This window comes from Prionailurus bengalensis, chromosome B2 (assembly GCF_016509475.1).
Source record: "Prionailurus bengalensis isolate Pbe53 chromosome B2, Fcat_Pben_1.1_paternal_pri, whole genome shotgun sequence".
NCBI classification, from domain to species: domain Eukaryota; kingdom Metazoa; phylum Chordata; class Mammalia; order Carnivora; family Felidae; genus Prionailurus; species Prionailurus bengalensis.
The window spans coordinates 131,435,233-131,451,870 of NC_057349.1; the positions used below are offsets into that span (position 1 = coordinate 131,435,233).

General features: G+C 39.8%; 1 protein-coding gene and 1 pseudogene across 2 annotated transcripts in view; both read right to left on the reverse strand.

The window, feature by feature from the left end:
- Nucleotides 1-16,638, reverse strand: part of EPM2A (EPM2A glucan phosphatase, laforin) — a 108,325-nt gene that overhangs the window by 82,464 nt on the left and 9,223 nt on the right. The window lies entirely within an intron of this gene.
- On the reverse strand, nt 1,813-5,900 carry LOC122490062 (annotated as a pseudogene).

Consider the following 16,638-nt stretch of genomic DNA (forward strand, 5'->3'; position numbering starts at 1 on the left):
CCATGTAAAGTATTTTTAAATAAACCAACAGTAAAACTGAAAGCATTTTAATGCACTTTACAAACTTGAAAATTGCCCAAAAGACAGAGAGAGAGAGAGGAACAGTCTGTTTGTCCAGTTCTTGATATGTTTGGTTCGTAGAACCTCTTTGCTGTAACACAAAATCTCCTCCTGCTTCTAGCCATACACCTTCCCCATCCCTCCTCTTCCAGCTTTCCTGTGGGCTGCCCTGCCATCATCTCTTATAACCTTCTCTTTCCCCTAACTAGCCCTGTCTTCACCAAATATACCCTTCTTCAATATTCAATCTTCAGGGCACTACAATTTGACATCTGCCCTCAACACTCCACTAAAAAGACTTGAAATGAAGTCATCTCCTGTCAGATTCATTTTTTATCTTTCTTTACCTGCCTATAGCATTTAAAGATAGTGACCACTCTCTGTTTAATCTTTCCCCTGTTGGCTCCATAATACTCCTCTTCTGGAAGGCAGTATATTAGAACAGTTAAATGCATGGGCTCATGATCCAGACGGGGACTCCATTCCAAGTTATATGAATTTACCATCTGTAAACAGGAATGAGAAATCCCTTTAAGCAATCTGTGCCTCCATTGTCTCATTTGTGAAAAAGGAATCCTGGTACCAGCTCCTTCACAGGGTTGTTATGAGAGAATTCCATTAGATAATCCATTCAAAGGATTTAACATAGGACCTACCACAGCTGGTGTTCAGTAAGAATTCTTAACTACTATTCCTCTCATATCCCTTCCAGTCCTTCTTGTCAGTTTGCAAACTGTAGGCTGACTTACAAAACAGATGTACCCCGAAAAGAAGCTCGTATCGTTTTAACAACAGCTTTGTCCAGACCTATATGTTTCAAGACAAAACTATAGTAACAGTGACTCCACATGGGCTCATGTGTTCCAAAGACAGGACCACTGAGTTTTTCAACAACCCACCTAGTTCATAAATGCTGCCCAATTTCTGCCCAAATCATGCCAGCTTCTCCCTAAAACTAAAACTAATTGAAACATCCAAATCTTTTCACTTTGAATTGTTCCCAAGGCAAATTTCTCTTAGTTCTCTCTGTTTAAAAATAGCTCATTGGTGCAAATATAAGACTTGACTTTTATTTTCTTCTTGTTGGTTTATTCCTACTTTGGGGACTTCAAATTTTGAATACTGCTTCTCTCAAACAAAATAGCTACTATCTTGCCCAGTTCATCTCTTACCAGGAAACTCGATAAGCATGAGTCCTAAATTACTGATATAAAGATTTAGCAGGAAAGGATCTAGAAAAAAGTGACTTGTAAAAAGCCACTGGCACTCACCCTGATGTTCTACTGGTTCATCAGTCAGCTGTTCAACTAGCGTGAATCCACCTAACTTGTCTATTAGCCAGCCAGTCATTTTCCAATTTGCAGGCAAAAAAAATTGGGAAATTTTTCTAAAATTCTTTACTGAAACTAAGATGCAACATTCCTCCATTTTTCCCCTTGTACAAATGAGGATTATTATTTGATGAGGTAAGACTTCTAAAGCAATTTTAAAGCTCCTTAAAAATATGTAATGATGGCAAAATATCAAGGTGGGTTTTTTTTTATCTTTTTGTGAGTCATAAGTCCCTTTGAGAATCAGTGAAAAGCTATGAATAATCTTCTTCAAAATAAAAAAAAAATTAATGTTTATTTATTTTTGAGAGAGAGACAGAGAGACAGAGAGAGAGAGAGACAGAGCATGAGCAGGTGAGAGGCACAGAATCAGAAGCAGGCTCCAGGCTCTGAGTTGTCAGCACAGATCCTGACGCGGGGCTCGAACTCATGAGCTGTGAGATCTGACCTGAGCCTAAGTCAGACGCCTGACTGAGCTACCAGGTGCCCTTCAAAAAATGTTTTTAAATGCTCATGCACACAGTGCATACAGCTTATCATTATTATGTATAGTGGAAAAAGGAATTGTGCTTTATAATTATGGCCATCAGAGAAAGAGATGAAATTTTCATTAACATATCAATTCAACTTTAGACATAAATATTTTTTTAACTTATTCTTTTTTTTTTTTCCTCCTTGAAAACAGCAAAGATCTATTTGGCACAAAATTTAAATGAAACATCAAGAATCACCATTTAAAAATGAAGATTTCTCTATCGACATCAAGTTTTATAAACAGCTTTTCAACAGCCTAATTTTTCCAAAGCACCTAGCTGCTTTCGCTTGTACATAGAGTGTAGTCTTTGCAGACGTATAAAAATCATATTGACGGTCTCTTTACAAGTGAAAACTAGCATTCCACCATGTTGCTAAAGAATTTTTACTTTTTCCATGCTACAGAACAAGACTACTCCAGGAGACTTAGCCTGCCACTTACATTGAAGCCTCAATATTAACAGAAGTCACCAAGGAATCACTTACCAAGATTTATAAAGGTACTTGTCTTATTTAACTTATCTTGTAGAATTGATTCTCTAAGAAATTCTGACACAAAGTTAACTGATATGGAACCATGATAAAGTGTTTCTCAAACATGTCATAGACATCAAGGGAATCTGCACAACAACTTTATGATCTTATGATACACAGGATAAAATAAGCAAGCATCCATGATAATATCAGTCAAAAATGTCCAAATGAGTTTATTTAAAAAAAAAAAATCATTGTTAAAGCATTCACAAAAAAGCCAGTGGCAAGATTTTTATAGGTGATTTTCAACTGGTTTTAATTACCTACATCAAAGTAATTTGCTTACATCTGAACAAAATTAAGCTATCTAACACTTCCTCCCAAATGAAGCAGAAGTTCTGGACAAACCTCTCTCTTACGGTGACTGTCCTCACATTTATGTCATTAAATCTTTTTTAAATGAATGGTGACTGTTTCTCAGAATTCTTTCGGGAGATAGGGAGTACACAGAAGGAGAAAGTGGAAAGATAAGTTGGGGAGATAATGAGATTGTGATTAAATTCTTTTTTTTTTTCCTGAGATTATATACAAACTATAGAATTATAGTAGAGTACAAGTGAAATACTGCCACCCAGTGGAATTATAACATAAATAAAATCTTGAAATTTGAAAAGACTGCAAAAATTCCCTATCAATTTTTAATTGGAATGATAAAGCTTAGTGATTTTCAAAGTACTTTCAAATATATTATTCCTCAAAAATAAAAGTCCAGTGGGACAGACAGCAACTGTGTAAGCACATCTTTTCCTGAGTCTGAGGTTCTAGTGGATTAAGTGACTTGACAGAGCCCTATGTTCACTGGAGCCCAAGGATGCACTCCCAGGTCAAGGCTGCTTACACCACGGAGCCCCCCTGAAAGACCCTCTGCCTACTCTTGTCCAAACAAGAGTTTTGTTTTCTTTTGTTTTGTTTTTTCTCTGTGTCCCAGTTTTTATGGTTTTGCAGGAGAATGCTGGACATGAAACATAATTGCAAACATTCAGCTGTGCAAAAGAGAACAGTGCTTAAGTACAAACGGAGACATGATTCTTAAATTAAGTGCTTAAACACAACTAAGGTCCCACAAGCACCTGGACTCTAGGGTCAGTGTGGCGGAACTGCCTGTGGACTCACGAAGAGGTCCTAAATCCCCTTCCCACCCCCAGCCTCCACAACCAATACATGGAATCTGGTGCCAATGGTCCATCGCAAAGAGCTCCTTTTAGAACCTTCCCCAGTCCTCTATACGTGATCTGGCCGGGCAAGGACACTGGAATTTCTCGAATATCAGTGGTCCCTAACATAAGTATTCTACGTGATGGCCTTGGTCCCCGTGTCTGGGAAGCACACCGCTATGACTTTCTTCAGCTTGCGTACAGAACCAGCACAAAGGCGCACCCTGGCCCCCAGGACATTGGACCATGTGCCCTTGAATAAGGTTTTGCCCCCTTCGTCATGGAAGGTTTCCACCAGCAGTCGAGGGTCCCCTCGTATGTAACGTCAGCTCCTTTGTGCCCCACCGCATCATCACCCGCAGCTGCACGGTGTCGAAGGGGCAGGAGAGCCCACCTGCCGCAGCTGTCACGGTCTGGGGGTGTTCCTGGGGCCCGGGAGCATGCCTTTGGCTGGGTCGTACACGCCGAAGTAGGCCGCCGGGTGGATGATGGTAATGCCCTGCCCCGAGACACTGAAGCCGTGATCCAGGCCCCGGAGCCTGGTCATCTTTACCAGACAGTCCCCCAGGCCTTTGAACTCCTGCTCAGACTTCCCCATGTCGGCTGCCACTTGGGTTCTGGCAAAATCCAGCGGGGTGGGGGGGGGGGGGGGGTGTCGGGGAATGAAGCAGAGGGAGGTGGCTCCAGGTGCCCCACCTGAAGCCAGATCACCGGCAAAATAACTCCAGAAGTGCGTGCGCTTGTCCACGCCCCTCCCCCCTCCAGGAAGATCTGGTTGTACTTATCCCGGAAGGCCAGGTTGAGGGCGTGTGTGGGGAAGTAGCGGATGACATTGGCCAGGTCAGGGCAGCACGCCCTGCTCCTTGGGGATGCGCACGATGCAGTCTGCGATGCCTTTGCACCGCTGGTTGGCGGCAATCTGCTCGCACCTGCAGCAGCCACTGAGCCCGCTGATCAGGGTCATGGCCATCTTAGAGATGGTGGCAGTGAGGTCTCCAGCCAGGAAGTATTTCAGAGAAGAGAAAACAGAGACTCGGCGATTATCAAAGCTTCTCAAACATCTCCAAGGGGTCTTGGGAACATAGCTTGAAGCAGTACCCCATACTGTCATGAAAATTCTTGGAAGACTTGTATTTTTCCCTTAAAAATTCCTGTGAGATTTGTGCTCTATTCTATATTATATGCACGTGTCCTTCAACTTGAAATAATGTTTTTGTCCCCCTGAAATGTCTTTTAGACACTGTTGCTTTAAGACAATAGTGTATTTCTATTATTCACTAGTCCAGGACCACACTGAAGATGAGAAGACAGTTTTAGTATACCAGTTTGAGACACCTGGAAAGTACCTTGCTCAAGTTCATTCATTCATCAAGTATTTAATGAACACCCGCCAAATGCTCGGCATTGTTTTAGATCGTAGGGCATGCTATGATAATAAACACCTAAGTTATCCAGTCTCCTAGAAGAACAAAGGTTTATTTCTTGCCTGGGCTGGAGTTCACTGTGGATTGGCTAAGCAAGGGCCATTCTTCACATTTCATCATCTTCAGGCTGGGATCATCAGACAGAGTAGTCACTACTTGGAACATCAATAGTAATCTCCTGGCAGAGAGAAAGGAGTGCGGCAAAGCAATAGGAAGTGACACACATCATTTCCTCTTATATTTTATTAACCAAAGCAAGCCATATGACAAACATATTCTTCTTCAACAGAGCAAAGAAGAATAATTTACCCAGAGGTAGAGGATGTGAACATTGGCAAACAATTAACAGTATGCCTTACCCCACCTTTTCCAAATATGCTGAGGAAAGGTGGTTCTGGGTAACATAAAGGATAGAGGTCAGATCTCTCAGCCTGCCAGATGGGAATTCAAGCAGTTAAAAGAAAGGGTTATCATAGAAGCCCAGAGGACTTGGAGTATGTAGATGTCAGACACATGAGATCTACACGAGTATGTATTAGACAAGTAGAAACGTATTTCGAATGTTTATAACTCTGATTTATGGTCCCAAGTCCCAGTACTAACACAGTACTTTATCAGCACAAAGTCCTGAAAGCTGCCTGTTTCTACTGCAGGATACCACATCTGATCAGAAGCAATATGGCAGGGTTGCTCAATGTACCTATAAATAAAACCATAGCCATGGAGGTGGGAGTGGTACACAAATTATATCCAGGATCAACATGTCAGGGTTGCCTAACTCAAATGTATGTCAAACCCACAACCAGTTGAGTGGGGCAACAGAGCCAGTACAGGCACTAATCGTATACAGTAAAACCTTGGTTTTTGAGCATAATTCATTCCAGAAACATGCTTGTAATCCAAAACACTTCTATATCAAGGCAAATTTCCCCATAAGAAAAAATGGAAACTCAGATGATTCGTTCCACAACCCAAAAATATTCATATAAAAATGGTTGCAATAGGGATACCTGGGTGGCTCAGTCAGTTGATCGTCCAATTTTGACTCAGGTCATGATCTCATAGTTCATGAGTTCAAACCACACATTGGGCTTGCTACTGTCAGCTTGTCAGCACCAGGTCTGCTTTGGATCTTCCATCCCCCTCTCTCCCTGACACTCCCCACTCATGCTCTCTCAAAAAAGTAAGAAAAAAACACTTAAAAATGGTTACAATACTGTAATATAATACAAAATAATAAAAAATACAAAATATAAAGAAAAATAAACAAATTAACCTGCACCTAACTTTGAAAACCTTCGTGGCTGCTGTGAGGGAGACAAGAGAGAGGAGGGTTACTGTGTAGGACAACTTTCTCTATCACTCACAGAAATCACTGCTGTCTATTGGCCCAATGGAATCTTTTTCTTTTCTTGCAACGTTAACAAGGAATCTATCCAATGACATTTGTTTTTGCCTCCTTTCGAGGATTTTGTGAAAATGTGACATTGCGTTGTTGTTGAATAGATTCATTGCTCACACTACTATGGCCTTATTCAGGTGGTGCTTTTCTACAAAATTTGGCACTGTTTCCCACATTTTACATATCTCCCTAATCTCATTTGAAGTAAGGGATTCGTCCGCTTTTTTCTCCTCCTCCTCTGCAGACAAGATGCAGATGTGGATTTCTTGTAATATCTTGCAATTTCAGCCACTCGCATACCTCATTCGTACTTCTTGATGATTTCTTTGTTAACTTCCACTGTAATCATCTCCTTCTTCTTACTGCCTTTCTTTTCAACCTTTTTCTGCATGAGGGCCATTGTACATGCTCTCATGGATGTTGACTACAGTACAGTATTAATAAACTTGTCATATACTGTATTTAATGTAACTGGCAATAAGGCAGCAAAGGGTCTGTATCTGCAGGCAGCCTGACATAGAAGGAAGCAAAGCACTCCAAGCTTACTCTTGTCTGGAAAAGCAAAGGACGGTCCATGGGTGCTTTTAAGGGACAGAAAATACACTAGTGCCAGTTGTGGGCACCTTCCAATGTTCCGAAAAATCACTTATTTCTGCCTAACACTGCGGCCTGAGACCAAACATCTGAGCATGGGAGATGATCACTCACAATCCCACAGAGAGAGAGAGAGAGAGAGAGACAGAGAGAGAGAAGGAGAGAGGGAGAGAGAGAGAATGAGAACCAGTGGCTCAGTTGTGATCATGTGACATTCAGCATCACATACTACTCATATTGCAAGACGTCACTCATTTATCAAGTTAAAATTTATTAGAAATGTTTGCTCGTCTTGCAGAACACTCACAGGACAAATTACTTGCAGTCCAAAGTTTTACTGTATATGACTAAAACTATGTGAGTTCACTAAACTGTGTGCTACTATCTTCATAGCTCCATAAGATCTCCAGTTGGAAGACTGCATAGTATTCCTTCCCGTCGCTAATGCTGGAAGGTTGAGCCTCTGACCAGAAGCTCTAATGAAAGCCTTCATACTGAGTCCAACCAACACGGATGGCCTCGGCAGCTGCCAGAGAAAAAGAAAGCAATCTGTCCTACAATGCCACCAATGGACCATGGCAGACACCCCATAGAGATTAAGATACTAATCCCCTGTATCCCTAATCCAAGGAAATAAGTATATGCCTGTATGGGTGTTGTACCTTAACCAGAAGGTTTGGTTTAGATAGATTCAATAATTTTACATCATATAATCATTTGTATTTAAGAACTGTATCATAAGTATAAATTATTTGAAGAAGCCACCTCTGATTTTCATATTATTCCACCAAAGCCAATGGAATAACATAGCATGGTTCATTGCAGATCTAAGACTGCCACAACTGTGACAGAAATCCAAGAAAAGCGATAGCATTATCAAAGAGTTACATGAAATGTTGGGGGGAAATAAAGAGTCTGGGTGGCTGGAACTCTTGATTGTTTTCAGCAAGTGGCAGGAGTGCAGACAAAAGTAGATAACTGACAGATTGTGAGGAGCCTCAAAGGTCATAGTAAGAAGTTTGGATTCATTTTGTAGGAAATAAGAAATCATCAAAGAATTTTTAATCATAGATGTGACACTATCCAATTTGTATTTTAGGAAGATAATCCTGGTAGCAGTGTGGAGGAAGGACTGAATAGAGAAAGGACACAAAGGAGTTAGATCTTGTAAAAGGCCACTGAAATGCCAAGAAACCAAACCATAACAGAAGCAGTAGGATGAAAATAAAAAGAGGTGGCTGGGGGTGGGGTATGGGTTGAATGGAACTATTGCAACTTGCAGAATCCCTTACAGTGGTCTCCCAAACCACCTGGTTTTCAAAAGTACCTTGGGAAACTGTAAAATTCTTATTCCCTGGCCAGTCTCAGAACTATTAAATCAAAATCTCTTAAGGATGTAGACTAGGAAATGCTGGTCACACCCCAGGGGTTCACGATGTAATCAGCCCAGCCTAAGAAGTTATGCTTCTACAAACTTACTTAAGTGACTGAGCTAGTGTCTTTAAATCATGAAAGTACGAATGAAGAATGTATAATCAGTTACAAAGAGCCCCATATTGTATGGTGCCATTTATATGAAATGTTCAGAATAGGCAAATGAACAGAGACAGAAAACATATTACTGCATTTGCCAGAGGATGGAGGAAGGAGGAATGGGGATTGATTTGTTGTGAAAACGTTGGAGAATTAATGTTAATTACACAACGTTGTAAATATACGAAAAACCACTGAATTTTACGCTTAAAGGGGTGAATTTTATGACATGTAACTTAGATCTCAATAAAACTCCTTTTAAATAAATGAATTTCTAGATTCCACCTTTGGAGATTCCATAAATCTGCAATTGACCCAACAATCTGTATGTTTAAAAAGCTCACCAGGTTGGGGCAAGTCATGGTTCATGGGTTCGAGCCCTGCATTGGGCTCACTGCTATCAGCACAAAGCCCACTTCAGATCCTCTGTTCCCCTCTCTGTCTGCCCCTCCCCCGCTCACTCTCTTGCTCGCTCTCTCTCTCTCTCAAAAATAAATAAATAAAAACATTTTTTAAATGTTTTTAACATTTTAAAAGCTCACTGGGTTGGGGCGCCTGGGTGGCGCAGTCGGTTAAGCGTCCGACTTCAGCCAGGTCACGATCTCGCGGTCCGTGAGTTCGAGCCCCGCGTCGGGCTCTGGGCTGATGGCTCAGAGCCTGGAGCCTGCTTCCGATTCTGTGTCTCCCTCTCTCTCTGCCCCTCCCCCGTTCATGCTCTGTCTCTCTCTGTCCCAAAAATAAAAATAAATGTTGAAGAAAAAAAAAAAAAAAAAAAGCTCACTGGGTCAATGAAAACAATCAACAAAACTAAAAGGCAACCAACAAAATGGGAAAAGAAATTTGCATTAACATATATGATTTTAGTATCCAAAATCTATAATGAACTTATCAAACTCAACACCCAAAAAATGAACAACCCAGTTAAGAAATGGGCAGAAGATGTGAAAGACATTTTTCCAAAGAAGACATCCAGATGGCTAACAGACACACGAAAAGATGCTCAACACTACTCATCATCAGGGAAATACAAATCAAAACCATGATGAGATACCACTTCACACCTGTCAGAATGGCTGAAATTAACAACACAAGAAAAATAGGTGTTGGCAAGGATGCGAAGAAAGGGAACCCTCTTGCACTGTTGGCGGGAATGCAAAATGGTACAGCCACTCTGGAAAACAGAATGGAGTTTCCTCAAAAAACTAAAAGTAGGGGTGCCTGGGTGGCTCAGTTGGTTAAGCATCTGTCTTCAGCTCAAGTCATGATCTCCTGGTTCATGGGTTCGAGCCCTGTGTTGGGCCCTGTGCTGACAGCTCAAAGCCTGGAGCCTGCTTCGGATTCTGTGTGTCTCTCACTCTCTGCTCCTCTCCTGCTCATGCTCTGTCTCTGTGTCTCAAAAATAAATAAATGTAAAAAAAACAAAAAAATAGAACAACACTATGATCCAGCAGTTGCACTATTAGGTATTCACCCAAAGGATACAAAAATACAGATTTGAAGGCATACATGCAGCCCAATGTTTATAGCAGCATTATCAACAATAGCCATACTATGGAGAGAGTACAGATGTCCATCGACTGCTGAATGGATAAAGAAGATGCGTGTGTGTGTGTGTGTGTGTGTGTGTGTGTGTATACACACACACATATACATACTGGAAATTAGCCATCAAAAGGAATGAAATCTTGCCATTTGCAATGACATGGATGGAGCTAGAATGTATTAAGCTGAGTGAAATAAGTCAATCAGATAAAGACAAATATCATACGATTTCACTCATATGTGGAATTTATTTTTTAATGTTTATATTTGAGAGAGAGAGAGAGAGAGAGAGAGAAAATGTGAGCGGGGAGGGGTAAAGAGAGAGGGGAACAGAAGATCTGAAGTGGACTTTGTGCTGACAGCAGAGAGCCCAATGCAGGCCTCAAACTCAGGAACCATGAGATCATGACCTGAGCTGAAGTCAGACACTTAACTGACTGAGCCACCCAGGTATCCCTCCTCATATGTGAAATTTAAAAAACAAAACAGATGAACAGATGGGAAGCGTGGGGGCGGGGGGGGGGGGAGAGAAGGAAACAAACCACAAGAGACTCAATGATAGAAAACAAACTGAGGGTTGATGGAGGGAAGTAGGTGAGGAATGGGTTAGATGGGTGATGGGTATTAAAAAGGGCACCTGTTGTGATGAGCACTGGGTGTTGTATATAAATGAGGAATCACTGAATTCTACTTCTGAAATCAATATTGCACTGTATATTAACTAATTAATGCACCAGGTGATCCTAATGCTCAGTCAGGTTAGGGAATCACTGATGCATCTAGAAAATTCACTACAGAGTTCCCTGAATTACACTTGCAGAAAAAGAAAAGATGCCAACAGCAGTGGCTCAAAATGAACAAAGCAGAGAGAAAGGCTGTCCCTGCCTCAGTCCTCCAGGCCTCAGGAAAGAAGGCCCTACTCACCCCTCCACAGAGGATGCCCCCCTCCCTCCTCCAGTCCCCATTCCCACCTCCCTCACCAGCTGCCCCCAAAGCACTCTCCCCTGTACAGCTCAGCCACCCATCACAGGCCTTCCAGGGAGTCCTATCTCAAAAGGCCTAACCACTTAAATGCCTTTGAACCCCAGACTTCGGCTTTTCCCTTGTCACTCTAATAAAACCATGATTCTCACATCTGGCTGATTTCTACAAATAATTCTGATGCTTTTACTTTCACAATTACAGAAAAAAATAATGAGGGAAGATCCTCTTTCTTTAAATACCAGGTTTGTTTAAAACACTATCCCTTCTATAAAGACTTCCCTAACCCCTCTCCCATTCCTGAATTCTTACTAGGATGATACTTCCTCCCCATCACTGCATATAGATTTTCAGATTTCTGTCACAGTCCCTCCTTGATTATAAATCTTTGCCTTCTCAGCTAGAATATAAATCTCTTAAGTTCAAGAGCTGTGAATTTTTCACTGTTGTTTCCAAGCACCTATTACAATTCCAGGTGGGTAACTGAGCCTCAAAATTGTGTTGAGTTGAATATGTGAATCAGGGGCGCCTGGGTGGTGCAGTTGGTTAAGCGTCCGACTTCAGCCAGGTCACGATCTCGCGGTCCGTGAGTTCGAGCCCCACGTCAGGCTCTGGGCTGATGGCTCAGAGCCTGGAGCCTGTTTCCGATTCTGTGTGTCCCTCTCTCTCTGCCCCTCCCCCGTTCATGCTCTGTCTCTCTCCGTCTCAAAATAAATAAACGTTAAAAAAAAAAAAATTTGAATATGTGAATCAAACACCTATTCTGATTTGTTAGGATTTTTTTCTAATTGAGGAAGGGAAAGTTATATACATCCTGTCTCAATGGCTAATACCAAAATAAGGTTTTAAACAAGACTAAAATGTGAAGTTTAGTGAAATTAATACATTTTTATTTTCATAGTATTTTTTTTCATCTTTGTAATAGCAGAGTACCTAAAAGAGTTCCCTGTTTTAAGTCTGATTTGGATTATGTCTCTCTACATTCCTCACACCTAATTAGATCGATTCACTAATGAATTCTAAGTGCATCTCTCTGAAAAATAATAAAACCTCTTCAACTACAATCAAAAGACATCATCAAGTAAAAATTGCAGATTCAAATTTCCAAACAGAATAAGTAAAGACTGAAGCTTTTGCAAAAATGTATACACAGTTTGGGGGTAAAGTGCTTTTCTAAGAAAATTTTTATAGGATACTCCCTCATTGCAAATAAATGTGAAATATCACTAAAAAACGATAAGCATAAATAAGCCAGTGATAAAATCCTGTCAATATTTTAATATAAAATAATTATTACTTCCATTTACAAAGCATATTCACATGTATTAGCTCAATACTTCTTCATAATTATTCTGAACTGGTGTTAAAGTGATGCTTTAAGCCAATATGTTTCTGTATTCAACATTCAGAATCCGCACAACCTCAGAACTTAATAGACTATATTGAGATTAGCTCTGAATATAAGATCATGGAAATAACAGTGTAACCTCCAAATACAATCTTCGGTGAATGGGAGTCCAAAATTTCTCCAGCTCTGGAATTGTTCTGGGTAACGGTCGTCACGCTCCTCAAATAGATTTTTTAGTGATTTCAGTCAATGATGAAGGTAATAAATTGGTACTTTATAGCAAAAGACATGAATCTAAATGCTATAGTAACTTTTTCCGAAGGCACAAATAGTTCATAAAATCTACAAATATAGCATCCAGAAATTTTGGCAATCATAAGTGAAATGTTGATAAAAATCTTCTTTGCTCATGGACATAATATAGAATTATGACAACATAATATAATATATTACATCATTATAATTATAATATAATATAATACAATATAGTAACTATAATATAAAATTATAGTTTACTAAACTGAAAAGAAAATGATTTCACAGTAACCGTTTATCTAATTCTCTATGGTTTAATTAGCTAAAATTCAGGATAAAGCTCTATGTTATGTTAATGTGACATTATGATTTAACAGTTAAAAACATGAAGGTCATAGAACTGAAAATGTTAAGCTTCTCACTCGGTGCATACTGGCTGTACTACAGACCTACGCTGGCTGGACGCAGCCCAGGATCCCACCATCGGAGGAAAAAACAGAGAACTGTCCAGATAACAATATTCAAGTTGAGGATCTCGGAATAACAGAACATTTTAATGAGCCTTCCTGTGCAGAAGCCGATAGCAAGACCTAAGCGACGCCCAGCGAGGGGACCTGACCTGCCAGCAGAGCCTGAGTCTTTTGCAGAAAGTTGAAATCTCCTCTGACGTTTCTCATCTCATTAAGTCCAACTGTAAATCTTTTCCTCACTCCCTCTCGCATCCCAAATACTCATGAGCATTATTTTTACACAAAGAAACACAGTGAAATATAAAATCTCCACTATATGCATTTTATTTTCCCAAATTAAACAACATAAAGTATGTTATACTTGTTTAAAATTTTTAAATTATTTTCTTATTATTTTTTATTTTGAGAGAGAGAGCAAGCAAGGGAAGGGCAGAGAGATAGGGAGAGAGAGAAAATCCCAAGCAGGCTCCACACTGCCCATGCAGATCCCAACACGGGCTCAAACTCACAAACCATGAGATCATGACCTGAGCCAAAATCGAGTCGGATGCTTAACCCTATACTTGTGCCCCTACACTTGTTTAAATTAATGCTTTATCCAACTGATTATTTTGTTTCTTTAGGAGCAGCAAAGAACATTTTTAAGATTGTAGTCAATGTACCACCTTTAAAAAGAAAGAGTTCATAACTTTTCTCCCTCCACACTGTGTGAGCATGCGACATATTTTTTCTTTAACCTACCCTAAAACTAGAACCTCATTCTGCTTCTAGGGGACGTGAACAAATCGTATAAAAGCAGCAAGAATTTTCATTTCAGCTCTCATTAACTCTCTGGCAAATGATAGAGGATCAGGTACTGGGGGAGATTGAATAAGAAACTGCAATAATATCTACTCCTGGATTATTTTCCTCCTGTCTAGTACAACTGGTTTGGATCCACAAGGCAAGGAAATGCTTGCCATTTTGGTTTGAAGATCCTTCTTGATGTGGTTAAAAATTCGGGTCATTTTGGCTGATACAACACAAAAAAGAATGCTCTCAAGAAAAAGGAGTTGGGGAGCCACCGAGAGAATGTCAAGAGAAGGATCATTTGGAGTAAGAGTATCAACTCACTTCCCCATTCTTTCTCATTCTCTGTCAAGTCCCTTCTCGCGGATAATACAGAGGTATCCCAGATCTTACACAGCCAGCACGAACTCTTTCTCATCTGTGAAGTCCCACAGTTAAGAGTTTGTAGATGGGATATTAAAATTCATTCACCAAATTCCCATGCCCTGCTTAGTGCTGAATCATGCCTAAAAGAAGCTGTTTCCCACAGCCAGCATTTCCCATAGGTTAGCACCGTGTGAGCTTAGATTATCCACTAAACCTCTTTTGACCCCACTTTCTCCATCATAAAATGAAATCATCACACAATAATTTCAGGTGACCAAGAAACAGTAAAGTTGCATTATAATTTTTAGGTGGAATTTTTCATTCAACAGTAATAAACTATTACCAAACAAAATAAATCTTTCTTGACCATGTCATATGTCACTCTTCAAAGGTTTCCTTATCCTTGTCATTCATATCTCATTACACTATTCTCCTGTAATGCTCTACCAGGCCCCTCTGTGTGTACTGCCTTTTTAATGATTCCTTAACTTTGATTCCTTCCTTTTTGATGGTTCCTTTGAGTGTAGTAAGCAAAACTGTGTTCTTGAAAGAGTCTCACCTCATAATGGATGAAACAAAGGACCAAGGTCATACTTAGGAGATTGTTCTTCTACTCAAAGTTTATCCAATTAAAATTGAGTGCACCGTATCCACAAAACTCAGCTGCAACGTGGATGATATCCCTTATTCAGTACATGTCCATCTATCCTCCACTCAAACCAAGTCTTCCCCAAGGTATAGCATAGCTGGAGTAGAAGCAGAAGTAGAAATAGGAAAGGCAAGTAATATTGGGAAGATGTAGCATAATCTAGAATATAATCCATTGTATGGATTAGTCAAATATTACACAAAACTGCTGCTTCTATGAACATAAACTTTCTTCAAGATCAATGAATTTTTTATTGAAAATGGAAAGACCAAGGTAATTCAGCTGCTATAAATTGTTGGCTATCTTAAAGTGATAGCTACTACTTTCTTCTAGGCACTTTATGAACTAGTCCTCATAACAACCCTAGTACAGTTTTTAATCATCCCTTTTTAGAAAGGAAGCAAACAAACTTATGGGGTTAAGTAATTTATATAAGGTTATACAAGTCTGTGGCAGAATCTGATGTCTGATCAGAGTTTATCCTATTCCAAACACTTGTTCTTTCCACTGTGCTGTGGTATCCCTTCATATTACCTTCTAAATACATGTCTTTTATCTAGAATATAGAAAATAGTGAAGTAGGCATAGGGCAAGTTTTCCCACCCAAAGACAACTGATAACCTTCTTTAATAATTTAGAATGTTAATAATAACAAATTAGATATTAGAAAAAATTTACTACACGTTGTGGGTTGAATTGTGTCCCCAAAAATTCTTATGTTGAGATCCTACCCTTCAGTTCTTCTGAATATTATCTTATTTCGAAACAGTACCTTTATAGTAGTAGTCAACTTTAAAATGAAGTCACTGGGATAGGCATTAATGCAATGTGACTGGTGTCCTCATAAAGAGCGAAAATTTGGACAGAGAGATGCATAGAGAGAAGATCAAGTAAGGATTAGGGAAAAGATGACCATCTACAAGCCACGGAGAAAGGCCTTGGACAGATCTTTCCCTCACACACCTCAGAAGAAACCAATCCTGCTGAAACTCTGATTTGGGACTTCTAGCCTCCAGAACTATGAGAAAATAAATCTGTTGTTTAAGTCATCCAGTCTGTGGTAATTTGTTATGGTACCCCTAGAAAACTAATACGTTATCTTAAAATATAAAGTTATGCATGTTGATTTGTTTAAGCTCCTTAAATTATAATAGATTATTTAAAAATTAGAAATGTTCATGTCATTTCTACTTTAACATAATCATTGTTGTGGCACAAAAAGTAATATGAAATGAAGATAAATTAATTTTTGAAGAGAAAAAAAGAGTGGAGTAAAAATAGTGATAATTTGAATGTTGAACTTATGGCCATTAACATCTAAAACTATAAACCGAGACAGAGTGTTACTGAGTAGGGACAAAATTTAATGCCAGGTTCTAAGTAAAGAGTTAAGGATCTTCAGCATTAAAGAAAACAAGGAGGGGTGCCTGGGTGGCTCAGTCGGTTGGGCGGCCGACTTCAGCTCAGGTCATGATCCTGCGGTCTGTGAGTTCGAGCCCCGCATTGGGCTCCATGCTGACAGCTTGCAGCCTGGAGCCTGCTTCGGATTCTGTGTCTCCCTCTCTCTCCGCCCCTTCCCCATTCACACTCTGTCTCTCTCTCTGTCTTTCAAAGGTGAAGAAATGTTAAAAAAAATTTTTTTGATTAAAAAAAAAAAAGAAAACCAGGAAAA